Source organism: Dama dama, chromosome 20, assembly GCF_033118175.1.
Source record: "Dama dama isolate Ldn47 chromosome 20, ASM3311817v1, whole genome shotgun sequence".
Taxonomy (NCBI): domain Eukaryota; kingdom Metazoa; phylum Chordata; class Mammalia; order Artiodactyla; family Cervidae; genus Dama; species Dama dama.
Window position 1 is genome coordinate 80,266,372 of NC_083700.1, and position 14,204 is coordinate 80,280,575.

The window sequence follows — 14,204 nt, forward strand, 5'->3', positions numbered from 1 at the left end:
AGATGATAGATGGGTAAATAGATGGATAGATTTAGACAATGTGCATTTCAGCATAAAATCAATGGATTGAGAATTCTCTGTACACCTCCTCTCCATAACAGTTTCCCTGAATTAGATAAAGCTTAGGGTCCTTTTACGAAGGATGAGCCAGGGGCCTCTAAATGTAACTTTAATTAAATTATCAACCCTGATAGGTGAGAAAACAAAGGAGTTAAATGAGAAAAGCTTCAAAATGTTATATTCCCCACACCTTAGTTTTATTAGTTATCTATTGCTGTGAAGCAATATTACCACAAACTGAGTGACATAAAATATCATTCATTTATTAAGGGCTTAAACTATTATTTTATGGACTCCCCTAGTGGCTCAGAGGTTAAAGCATCTGCCTACAATGCAGGAGACCTGGGTTCAATCCCTGGGTCGGGAAGATCTCCTGGAGAAGGAAATGGCAACCCACTCCAGTATTCTTGCCTGGAAAATCCCATGGACAGAAGAGCCTGGTAGGCTACAGTCCATGGGGTCGCAAAGAGTCGGACATGACTGAGTGATTTCACTTTCACTTTTCTTTTTCTTTAAAATATTATTTATGCATTAGCTCTTATTTTCTCTGCACCATGAACCTGGACATGGTTTAGCTCAGTCCTCTGTTTCGGAGTCTCTGACAAGATAATTCTTCTAACATTTTTCTTTTCTTGGGCTTCATTTTCTCCCTTTTTCTTCTTTTATTTATAATTTACTAAGTTCGGGAAAATCTGCTAGAGAAGGAACAGGCTACCCACTCCAATATTCATGGGCTTCCCTGATGACTCAGCTGGTAAAGAGTCCGCCTATAATGCAGGAGACCTGGCTTCCAACCCCGGGTTGAGAAGATCCTCTGGAGAAGGGAACAGCTACCCACTCCAGTATTCTGGCCTGGTGAATTCCATGGACTGTGATGTCCATGGGGTCACAAAGAGTCAGACACGACTGAGAGACTTTCAGTTTTTCACTTTATTATATCACTTCCCAGGGGGCACTAGTGGTAAAGAACTCACCTGTCAAAGCAATAAGAGATGTGGATTGGATCCCTGAGTCAGGAAGATCCCCTAGAGGAGGGCATGAAAACTCACTCCAGTATTCTTGCCTAGAGAATCCCATGGACAGAGGAGCCTGGAAGTCTACAGTCTACGGAGTTGCAAAGAGTTAGACACTACTGAAACAACTTAACAAGCACTTTATTATATTTGCCTTTAAAAACTTTCTCAAATATTTTGTAGAAAATGGTGTATACATATACTTAGCATACTGTTAAGAACTCTGTGTGTGTTTGTCAGAGAAGCCTATCTAGTGCCCCTCAATTGTCTCTGCCTACCCATAAGGCTGGCCTTGTGTGAAACACACACCAACTTCTCTGCCTGCAAGGGATGGGTCTTCCTGTACCAAAAAATATAATAACTATTTTCCTTTCCCTTGCTTCCCACACTAGCTTCTCTCTGGTCTGTATAATTGGCCCTTCCCACCTCTGAATATCCAAATTACAATGTATTTTGAGAAAACTCTCTGGCCCTCTGAAAACTTCCCTTCTCTGTGGCAGACCTCTGACTGCTAGGTTCACATTTTTCTATAGATAGTTATCACTGTTTGAGTTCTCACAGCTGACTCCATTGACTCAAAACAACACGCTGAAGCCAAGATTCCGGCCTGTAAAATGTTTCCTCAATAGCCTGACAAGAAACAAAGACAATCACACTGAGGCATTTGAGCCAGGCTGCACCAGTCCCTGGAAGTTAATTGTTTGGTGATTTCCCGTACTTGAGGTACAAATGCTTCCTTTTCCAACAACAGACTCACTAACTCACTGTAAAGAAATGAGGGACTTCAGGGACAGTCTGTGTTCAGATAACACTCAGAGGCAATTTAGGCTGTGAGGTTTGCAGGATTGAAAGGCAGTTCACAAAAAAGCTATAGGTCCTCCCAGTGTGAGGGTTCTTGATTACAGTTCTGAGTATTTCTGGAGGGATTGTGGGCCTCCTGTTAATGACTCCTTGATTTTATTGCACCTTATGAAGTTCAGAGCCTCTTTCTTACAAAGAAGGAAAAGGTAGGTGTGCATAATATACAAGCATAAGCTGCCAAGGAGACCCAACTCAGCATGACATAGAATTGGATTTTGATTCTATGCTTTGTCAAACAGCTTTGTCAGCCTCAGCCTGACAAAGACTCTCTCCTTGACCTAACTTCAGTTAGGCTCCTCTAAGCCCTCTTCTCAACGAGGCTTTGACCTTGGGCTTCAGGGTCCAATTTTGTTGGATTCACACCACCTATTTTTATCAAGAATATTGCTACCTCTGGGAATTCCCTGGCAGTCCAATGGTTAGAACTTGCTGCTTTCATTGCTAGGGCCCGGGTCTGGGGCCTGAGTTTGATGCCTGGTCAGGGAACTAAGATCCCACAAGCCATGTGGCACAGCCAAAAAAAAAAAAGAAAAGGAATCTGCTGCATCAATTTAGAGAGAATTCCCCACCCTTGATAGCTGATCACCCTTAAAATCTGGTCAAAGTTGTCATCCTCCACCATCTACCAGGTGATATCTAATCATTCTGTCCTACTTTCAGCAAGAATACTATTAGGTCAGTTCAGCAAGAATTATCCTACCCCCTCAATAATTTTCTATCCCAGACTGACACCCTCCCCCTCATATCCTCACCCCATTCCTTGGCTGTAAATCCCCACTTTCCCTCATGTTCCAAATGGAGCCCAGTTCTATCCTGAGGTCCCCTTTCCCCTAGTAGTTCCTGAATAAAATCTACTTTTGAAACAGAGCAGGACCCGGCAAGGCCCTCACAGTTTACAAAAGTCCTTCTGTGTCCTCTGTTTCTTATTTTTACAAGAAAAAGAAGACTTCATTCTCCTAGGCCTTTCCCAAGTTTCAAAGAGCAAGCTCAAGCAGTTCACAGGACAATAGAGTCACAGGATCCTATTTCCCTGATAGGAAACAAATAACAATCTTATACATATCTTTGAGTTGTTCTAATGAAACTAAGGGCCCCCCAGGTGGAGGATGGTGACTGCATGCTGACCACAAGCACGTAGACCCCAGACTGGTTGGAACCAGAAGACTGACATTCCTGAAATGTCAACCTGTTACCTTACCACCAACCAAGCAGAAGAAAGTCACATACCTTGCAGCCCTCACCTCAAATCTCACCTTTGAAAACTTCCCCCCAAGTTGTTGGGAAATTTGGGGTTTTCAAGCATGAGTTACCCATTCTCCTTGCTTGGCAGTCTGTAGTAAGCCTTTCTCTGCTCCAGACACTGTTTGTTTGGCCTCACCATGTGTTCATCAGGCACATGAACTTGGATTAGACAACAATTTTACTACTTTAACTACCATCCAGCACTGTTTTTACTTTGACAATTCCCTGTAGTGGTCCTGTGCTGTAGTCACATTGAATTATTTTTCATTTCTCAGAAGAGTTCTTGCTTTCCCATACCTCCCTGCCTCTACACCTCCTTAGGAAAGTTCTTTCACTTCTCTACCTGGGTTCATGCCTAGCCATTCTTCAAGACCAAGCTCACATCATTTTTTAGCCAAGTCCCCTCCTTTCTATTTTTAAAATCACTAGCTCAGGCCCTTGAAACTTCTAGACTAGTTGGCTGTCAACAATCTACATTCTCCAGGTTTCCAGTGTTGAACCCTTTCAAATCCATCTCTCATCCACTAGCCAGAGAAATTTATTTAAAACACAAATTTGATCATCTTATCCCTTATTTGAATTGTTTATTTAATTAAAACTTTTATTGAGATATAGTTAATATATAACATTGTATCAGTTTAGGGTATTCAACATAATGATTTGATATTGCAAAATAATTTCTGCAATAAGTTTAGTTAACATACATCACCACACATAGTTACAATTTTTCTTTTCTTGTGATGAAAACTTTCAAGATCTACTCTCTTAGCAACTTTCAAATATACAATATAGTTTTGTTAACTATAGTCATCATGTCATATATCCCCTGTACTTACTATTTAATAACTAAATATTTGTACTTTTGACCACCTTTACCCAATTTGCACTCCCCCTCATAAATTTTCCCATCAATTTCAGGGAAGAGGTTAAGCTTATTAACATAGAACAGGAAGGTGTATCTTCATCTTTCTCCTGCCTATGTCTCTGCCAATTCATCTTTCACCTCTTTTTTCCTGCTAGCTTTTCCTCTAGTAAAATCAAATAGCAAAAGTCTTCCTCAAATACGTATACTCTGCCCATCTTTACTATGAAATTATTTCATTTTTCTGTCTGATTAAGTTGCCCTCCAAGGAACTTTCCCAGACTGCCTTAAAATATATGGGAATACTATATAGTATGTGCACTACACATGCACATATACAATATAGAAATATTATGTATATGTATATGCGTGCTCAGTCCCTTCAGTTGTGTCCAACTCTGTGTAACTCTATGGGCTGTAGCCTGCCAGACTCCTCTGTCCATGGGATTTTTCAAGGCAAGAATACTGGATTGGGTTGCCATTCCCTCCTCCAGGGGATCTTCCTGACCCAGGGATCGGACCCACAGTGTTTTCTGCAAGTTCGGCAGCACCGGTGGATTCTTTACTGCTGAGTCACCCAGAAAGCCTATATGTGTATATACACATATATGAATACTAATATGTGTATGAAGGTGAAGAGAGTGACAGAGGATGAGATGATTGGATGGCATCACTGATTCAGTGGACATGAACTTGGGCAAACTCCAGGAAACAGTGAGGGACAGGGAGGCCTGGCATGCTGCAGTCCATGGGGTCGCAAAAAGTCGGACATGACTTAGTGACTGAACAACACATACACACTTCTACATATACACACATATAGGGAATATACATTTTATGCATGCTCTATATATGCATATATATGTAATAAAATAGTTATTAAATCATAATTCTTCATTTACTGCATTGTTTCCTATGTATTAAATTTTCTCTATCCCCAATGAGATTATCAAATTCTACAGGCATGGACCAGGTCTCCTCAACTTAGCCTACTATATGGCACATTGTAAGCTCAGTAAAATGTGAACTGAATGAAGAAATAAAAGGAACTCTGGAAGTTTTTTTTTTTTAAGTATTTTTTCATACAAGTAGTTTAACAACTGAGGGTTTATATGAGTTAGTAAGGTAAGTTTTAAATTGTCAGCTCTCAAAGTTGGAAACTAACAGTCATCCATACTTATGTGTGAATTACTTCAAGCTGCTGAATATTGTACCTGGCTCAGATTGGTAAGGGTTGAGAAGTTAACTGGAGCAGAGCACTGCACCTTTATTATTCTTATTGGCGGCCCAGAACCTCTTAATACTCTTGTATTTAGTGATTTCTCTACCCAATTAAATGGAAGCCAAACCTCACTTCCTCAGCCTTCCTTGAAGTTAGGCTCCTCCAATCAGATACATTTGTGCAAGACTTCTTTGGGTTTCCCTGGTGGCTCAAATGGTAAAGAATCCTCCTGCAATGCTAGAGACCCAGGTTCAATCCCTGGGTCAGGAAGATCCCCTAGAGAAGGTAATGGATGCCCACTCCAGTATTCTTGCCTGGAGAATTCCATAGACAAAGGAGACTGGCTGAGCAACTAACATACTTGAAAGGGAAGCTAGAGAGCTAAGGAAGCAGATAGTATCCAGTCTAGCAAGAGTGAGGCTGGGGTGTTAAGATTCCCAAGGAACGGTAGCAGAGATTCTACTGGAAAGGTCCTTGTCCCACATTAGAGTCAGTGGTAGCGGCTGTGAGGTTTCCCTGGTAGAGTTCTGCCATGTGAGTTGGACACTGTTCTTCCGGGCCTGGTTCTCCCATCTTTCATGAGATTCTGTGAGTTACTTAATGTCCTTTAATAAGTTTCTTTTCTGTTGAAACTAGCTAGAATACACTCCTACAATTCTATCTAATGCCATGGAGTAATAGCAGTTGGAAGGAAGACAGATGTATACTTAGCATGGTGCTATGGAGAAGACAAACCAGAAGAAGGATGGGGGGCTTTGGTCAGGGGAATAGCATAGATCCTTGGAGGAGCAGAGTTGAAGAAGCAGATATGAAAGTAAATGAGAATCAGCAAACTATACTTACTTTGAGTTTTGCCTATAGTCTTGATCAGAGCCATTATGGACCTAAAAATTCCTTATCTATACTGAGCAAGATGTGTGCTGAGAAATACTGGTATCGTGATTGATTTAGAAAGCTGCAGACTTTAGCCTTCTCCAGTTTGCTCAAGTTCCCCTTTCCAGAGAAGTCCTTGATTCCTCTTATGCAGATAGGGCTCTCATTGGTATACCTCTTTCCTGCATAAAACCTGCCCCTCTTTTTGTGAAGAAGAGGAAGAGAATGATAGGAAGGAGAAAAGTATAAAGAAACAAAAGAAAGAGCAGGGAAAAGTCAGAATGGGGTGAGGAAAAAAGGCTGGGGAGAGAAGAATATGTGAGAATAACCATTTGGAAAAGGAGAATTGCACTTTTTCTTTTAACTGTCTCTTCTATTTTTGCCTTTCCTCTCTCTCGCTTAGACGTTTATACAGTACTGAGAATTATCCCATTTGAAAAGTCTCCCAGAACATATTTCTTTGCAAATATTAAAGCTCTGCTGTAAATGCATTGGGCTTTCCTGGTAGCTCAGTGGTAGAGTCCACTTGCTAAAGCAGGAGAAGTGGGCTCGATCCCTGGGTTGGAAAGATTGCTTGGAGCCGAAAATGCTGCTCATTCCAGTATTTTTGCCTGGGAAATTCCAAGGACAGAGGAGCCTGGCAGGCTACAGTTTATGAAGTGGCAAAAGAGTCATACATGACTTCCAGCAACTAAACAACAACAATAAGTACGAAGTTCGATATGGACTGTCTAAATAAATGTGGGATTTTTTAGAAACTATGTTCATATATCCAATAAATATTTATTGAGACCCTTTACACACCATGCACTAAGCTTGGGAGCAGTGCTGAATAAGATAGATAAAGGCCTTTGGGAGCTTTCATTAGCGTTGAGCTCATCTATACTCTCATATTTCATAATCTATTAAAATAAATGTCCTCTGTTGAAATCATCGCAGTGGTAAAATGGCAGATTAAAGTATCTATCCCAAGGTTACATACAGGTAGGTGCTTAGAATAATTGCTTCGTAATGATAAAGTGATGATACTATTAAAACTCTGAGTATAGGCAAGGTAATTTCTTGTACTTTATAAGGCAATGGTAAAAATAAATTTTTATCAAGATTATTAGAAAGAGCTATAAATCAATCAATTGGGACCTTCTAGATAGACAAATAGATGTATTTAACTTGTGAGTATGCTATTAGTATTATTGAAGATACATTTCCCTGATTCTGATGTTTTTTTCCATTTGACAGGAGCCCATTAGCGTGTATATGAGTAGAGCTTGTGATCTTCTGCCAACCCTGCACTCACTCCATCTTGGGGGTGATATTTGAAAAGAGAAGTGGAGCATGAACAGCTCAGCTTCTTCTTCTTGGGATACAGTCAGAGAGAGAGAGTACCTGTTTATCTCTCTGCTCCTCTGGGAACAGGCATCGTCCATGCTGGGGCTAACGGAGGGATCTGCCCAGGTTCAGCACTGCCTGCAACTGGGGACATATGTCTGAATAATGCTAGACCCAGTATTAGGAGGATGATTTGGTTAGATATTATCACCGACTCAAGGGACAAGCATTTGAGCAAACTCTCGGAGATGGTGAAGAACAGAGGAGCCTAGCATGCTGCAGTCCATGGGGTCACAAAGACCAGACATGACTTAGCAAATGGACAGTAACAGTATTAAGAAGCCCACTTGCTCAGACATCAACCCTCCAATTTAACCTTTATTTGTAACAAAGGTTATTTCTTTTGGCTCCCACATGAATTACTCATGACTTATTTTCCCATTGATTCAGAAATCTAGTGAGGAAAAAGGGCCAGTTATTAGCCCTTCAAATTCAGTAAAGTTTGTCCCAACAACTAAGTAAAGAAAAACTTAAAACAGTGGAAATAGCCCAAAGTCTGACATTAGATCTGGGTTTTGAGTCCTGGCTATGGGGTCTTGGTTATGCCACCTAGCCTCAGAGAATCACATTTCTTTTTCAGTGCTAAAAATGATACTATGGTGATAATATGGCCTGTAATGTTGCAAAGATGAAAGATAACTTTTGGAGGGAGTTCCCTGGTAGCCTGTTGGTTAGGATTCCGTTTTCAGTGCCTTGGCCCAGATTCAGACTCTGGTCAGGGAACTGAGATCCTGCAAGCCTTATGGTGCAGCAAAAATAAAAAACAAGCAAAACAAACAAACAAACAAACCTTATGTAAAACACCAAGCACAATCCCTGGGATTTAATAAAATAACTGGTAATAGCAGCAGCAGTAGCTAGTGATTTGGGGCATCCAGCATTGGGAGAGTTAAAAAAGTATTTCTGCTTTCATGAAAATGACTCTGTAAAGAGATAACATTAAACTTAATTTTCAAACATTTTAAACTTTTAATTTGAAACATCTTTATCACTTAGATTAAAAATACCCTTCTCATATGAAACACTGCATATTTTAAAATAATTTGTTCACTCAATAAATTCCTTGAAATTCAGGGATATAATAATGAGGACAATTGGTGTGAAAGTGATTACTTTCAGTTTATTAATCTCTTTTGGTTATCATAGAGGAAAATTTGACTTAGCCCTAAGGTCTTCTTTGAAGTCAGGCATGATGAGAAGATATGCTGGCAAAAACAAATCAAAAATCCTACTTTTGTAGACATTTTGTGTCCCCTCATTCTTAAAGTTAATGTTCCATGTGTGGGATTGTCTGTGAGTCAACATAAGATATCTGTTTTTTTCCCCCTCACAGGCATCTTCCTGAACACAATTTTATCATCTTAGCCCATCTCTGCTGATTTCAATTCATCACTGGCAAAGGTGTGGAATGTTCTTTGGCTGGATAACAGATTTATGAAAAGAACCCAGCTATGTTTCTATCATAGTTCTGATGCATATTTTCCAAGGTTCACTGGGTTTAGAGATTTTCTTGTTTAGCTCAAATAAATTAAAAACTTCTACATGAATTTGTGACCTATAACTCTACTGGAAAATAATGTAAATTGATTTAATTTAGATTATGCTATTTGTTACAAGGATACTCTCTTTGTACTTTCTTTGCTATCTAGAAGTTTATATCTAGAATATTTTTCTCTGCAAACAGATTTTTTTAATGTGTAAAGCAGGTAAAACTCTTCATTGTGTCTGTTAGTGCTTTTGTACTTTATATCATTCTAAAACAAAAACCTACCCATCAACAACAACACAAATAAAACTAGAAATAAAGAATGAAAACTAAAATAATTCTTTTTTGTGAATGACATTTTCATAGATTGTAAGAGCTCCATGCATCAGCCTTTGCCTATAGAGGGTTCATATGAAGAACCAACCTAAGCAGAGATAGAGTTCTTTTGGAATGGAATGCTCACCCACAATGAAAGTCTTAAAAATACATCAAATGTAAATGACTAAAAATTTGTATCTGGTCAACCTAAACAACCAGGGATATTTTAATAACTAGATTGATTCTTGGCACAATGAAATTAGGTGATTTCCCCCCCCCCCAACCCCCACTCTTAAGCAATACTGCCTGAACAAAATGCTCTATTATTGAATTCCCAGGAAATCAGGTTTTTAGACTGCTACTTCTCTGGCATCTTCTCCAGTTTCCCTGTATGGTAAACAACTTATTTGATGAACTATTTTTTTTTTTTTTAGCAAATATACTAATTAGAATCATTTAGTGGCAAGGGCCAGAAACTCAACTCAAAATGGCTTAAGCAAAAATAAGAATTTACTGATGTGTTGTGGTGAAAAGTCGCTCAGTCGTGTCTGACTCTTTGTGACCCCATGGACTGTAGCCTACCAGGCTCTTCCTCCATGGGATTTTCCAGGCAAGAATACTGGAGTGGGTTGCCATTTCCTCGGAGATCTTCCCAACCCATGGATTGAACCCGGGCCTCCTGCATTGTAGGCTTTACCGTCTGAGCCACCAGGGAAGTCTCACTGATGTGTTAATCCAGAGTTAATGTAATTCATGCATGGCTGGATCCTACTGCTCAGACCAATGCGGTTCAGTGTAAACACAACGAAAGCCACAAATGTGAACCACATATGTAATTTAAAATAAAATATTCTATTAGCTATATAAATAAGAAAAAAGAGACACCTGAAATTAATTTTCCTAATATATATTATTTGACGGCTATGCTTGGCTGGCCACGGAGTCCACCGAAGCTCTCGCCAGTGGCTGAGGAGACTGAGTGGAAATTGGCTCAGATTATTGCTGCTGCGGCGCCTTAGGTTGTGGTGGAGGCAGAGGTTCAGGCAGCGTATTATAAGATTATATTATAAGAGCAGCGGCCCTGAGGAGATACCCCACGCCCAAGGTCAGAGAAACCCCAATAAGACGGTAGGCACTGGAGCGCCTATGAGGAGACACCCCACACCCAAGGGCAAAGGAGAAGCCCCAGTAAGATGGTAGGAGGGGTGAATTTGCCTTCAGAATCAAACCCCATTCCTGCCAGAGGCTCTAAGAGGGCTCAAAGAAACCTTGTGCCCACCAGGACCCAGGGACCTGACAGAGACAGACAGAACTGTGTTTGAGCATCTTCTGTGGAGGTATGGGTCGGCAGTGGTCTGCTGCAGGGACAGGGGCTCTGGGTGTGAGTATGGCATAAGTCCTCTTGGAAAGGGTTGCCATTAACCCCACCGTAGCGCTGCCAGAACTTAAACAGGACTGGGAAATAGACTCTTGGAGGGCACAGCAGAACTTTGTGCACCAGGACCCAGGAGAAAGTTACAGTGACACCATAGGAGACTGTCCTGGACTTGCCTCCGGGAGTTTCCTGTGAAGGCGTGGGTCAGTAGCAGCCTTCTGCAGGGTTGGGGGCATGGACTGTTGCAGTACATGCATGGGATCTTTTTCAACAGACTGGTTCCAAATAGGAAAAGGATTACATCAAGGCTGTATATTGTCACCCTGCTTGTTTAACTTATATGCAGAGTACATCATGAGAATCACTGGACTGGATGAAGCACAAGCTGGAATCAAGATTGCTGGGAGAAATATCAATAACCTCAGATAAGCAGATGACACCACACTTATGGCAGATAGCAAAGAAGAACAAAAAACCTCTTGATGAAAGTGAAAGAGGAGAGTGAAAAAGTTGACTTAAAGCTCAACATTCAGAGAACAAAAATCATGGCATCTGGTCCCATCACTTCATGGTAAGTAGATGGAGAAACAGTGGAAACGGTGTCAGACTTTATTTTGGGGGGCTCCAAAATCACTGCAGATGATGACTGCAGCCATGAAATAAAAATACATTTGCTCCTTGGAACATAGGCAAAATACTCTCCGACATAAATCACAGCAGGATCCTCTATGACCCACCTCCCAGAATATTGGAAATAAAAGCAAAACTAAACAAATGGGACCTAATGAAACTTAAAAGCTTTTGCACTACAAAGGAAACAATAAGTAAGGTGAAAAGACAGCCCTCAGATTGGGAGAAAATAATAGCAAATGAAGAAGCAGACAAAGGATTAATCTCAAAAATATACAAGCAACTCCTGAAGCTCAATTCCAGAAAAATAAATGACCCAATCAAAAAATGGGCCAAAGAACTAAACAGACATTTCTCCAAAGAAGACATACAGATGGCTAACAAACACATGAAAAGATGTTCCACATCACTCATTATCAGAGAAATGCAAATCAAAACCACAATGAGGCACCATTACACGCCAGTCAGGATGGCTGCTATCCAAAAGTCTACAAGCAATAAATGCTGGAGAGGGTGTGGAGAAAAGGGAACTGTCTTACACTGTTGGTGGGAATGCAAACTAGTACAGCCACTATGGAAAACAGTGTGGAGATTTCTTAAAAAACTGGAAATAGAACTGCCATATGACCCAGCAATCCCACTTCTGGGCATACACACTGAGGAAACCAGATCTGAAAGAGACACATGCACCCCAGTGTTCATCGCAGCACTGTTTATAATAGCCAGGACATGGAAGAACCTAGATGCCCATCAGCAGATGAATGGATAAGGAAGCTGTGGTACATATACACCATGGAATATTACTCAGCCATTAAAAAGAATTCATTTGCATCAGTTCTAATGAGATGGATGAAACTGGAGCCCATTATACAGAGTGAAGTAAGCCAGAAAGATAAAGAACATTACAGCATACTAACACATATATATGGAATTTAGAAAGATGGTAATGATAACCCTATATGCAAAACAGAAAAAGAGACACAGAAGTATAGGACAGACTTTTGAACTCTGTGGGAGAAGGTGAGGGTGGGATGTTTCAAAAGAACAGCATGTATATTATCTATGGTGAAACAGATCACCAGCCCAGGTGGGATGCATGAGACAAGTGCTCGGGCCTGGTGCACTGGGAAGACCCAGAGGAATCGGGTGGAGAGGGAGGTGGGAGGGGGGATCGGGATGGGGAAGACGTGTAACTCCATGGCTGATTCATGTCAATGTATGACAAAACCCACTGAAATGTTGTGAAGTAATTAGCCTCCAACTAAAAAAAAAAAAAAAAGAAAAAAAACCTGAAAAAAAAAAAAAAAAAAAGAAATACATTTGCTCCTTGGAAGAAAAGTTATGACCAACCTAGACAGCATATTAGAAAGTAGAGATGTTACTTTGCCAACAAAGGTTCATCTTGTCAAAGCTATGGTTTTTCTAGTAGTCATGTATGGATGTGAGAGTTGGACTATAAAGAAAGCTGAGTGCTGAAGAATTGATGCTTTTGAACATCAATGGTGTTGGAGAAGACTCTTGAGAATCCCTTGGACCGCAAGGGGATCCAACCAGTCCATCCTGAAGGAAATCAGTCTTGAATATTCATTGGAAGGACTGATGCTGAAGCTGAAACTCCAATACCTTGGCCACCTGATGTGAAGAGCTGACTCATTTGAGAAGACCCTGATGCTGGGAAAGATTGAAGGCAAGAGGAGAAAGGGACAACAGAGGATGAGATGGTTGGATGGCATCACTGGCTCAATGGACTTGAGTTTGAGTAAACTCCGGGAGTTGGTGATGGACAGGGAGGCCTGGCATGCTGCAGTCCATGGGGTCGCAAAGAGTCAGACAGGACTGAGCAACTGAACTGGACTGAACTATTATTTTCGTTACCTCCACCATAGTTTCAAAGTGAAGTGAAGTCGCTCAGTGTCGTCCAACTCTTTGCGACCCCATGGACTGTAGCCGATCAGGCTCCTCCATCCATGGAATTTTCTAGGCAAGAGTACTGGAGTGGGTTGCCATTTCCTTCTCCAGGGGATCTTCCTGACCCGGAGATTGAACTCTGATCTCCTGCTTTGCAGGCAGATGCTTTACCATCTGAGCCACCAGGGAATCGCCCACCATACTTTCAGTTCAGTTCAGTTCAGTCGCTCAATCATGTCCGACTCTTTGTGACCTCATGAATCGCAGCATGCCAGGCCTCCCTGTCCATCATCAACTCCCAGAGTTTACTCAAACTCATGTCCATTGAGTCAGTGATGCCATCCAGCCAACTCATCCTCTGTCGTCCCCTTCTTCTCCTGCCCCCAATCCCTCCCAGCATCAGGGTCTTTTCCAATGAGTCAACTCTTCGTATGAGGTGGCCAAAGTATTGGAGTTTCAGCTTCAGCATCAGTCCTTCCAATGAACACCCAGGATTGATCTCCTTCAGGATGGACTGGTTGGATCTCCTCACAGTCCAAGGGACTCTCAAGAGTCTTCTCCAACACCACAGTTTAAAAGCATCCATTCTTTGGTGCTCAGCTTTCTTCACAGTCCAACACTCACATCCATACATGACCACTGGAAAAACCATAGCCTTGACTAGACAGACCTTTGTTGACAAAGTAAAGTCGTCTCTGCTTTTTAATATGCTATCTAAGTTGGTCATAACTTTCCTTCCAAGGAGTAAGCGTCTTTTAATTTCATGGCTGCAATCACCATCTGCAGTGATTTTGGAGCCCCAAAAAATAAAGTCTGACACTGCTTCCACTGTTTCCCCATCTATTTCCCATGAAGTGATGGGACCGGATGCCATGATCTTTGTTTTCTGAGTGTTGAGCTTTAAGCCAACTTTTTCACTCTCCTCTTTCACTTTCATCAAGAGGCTCTTTAGTTCTTCTTTGCTT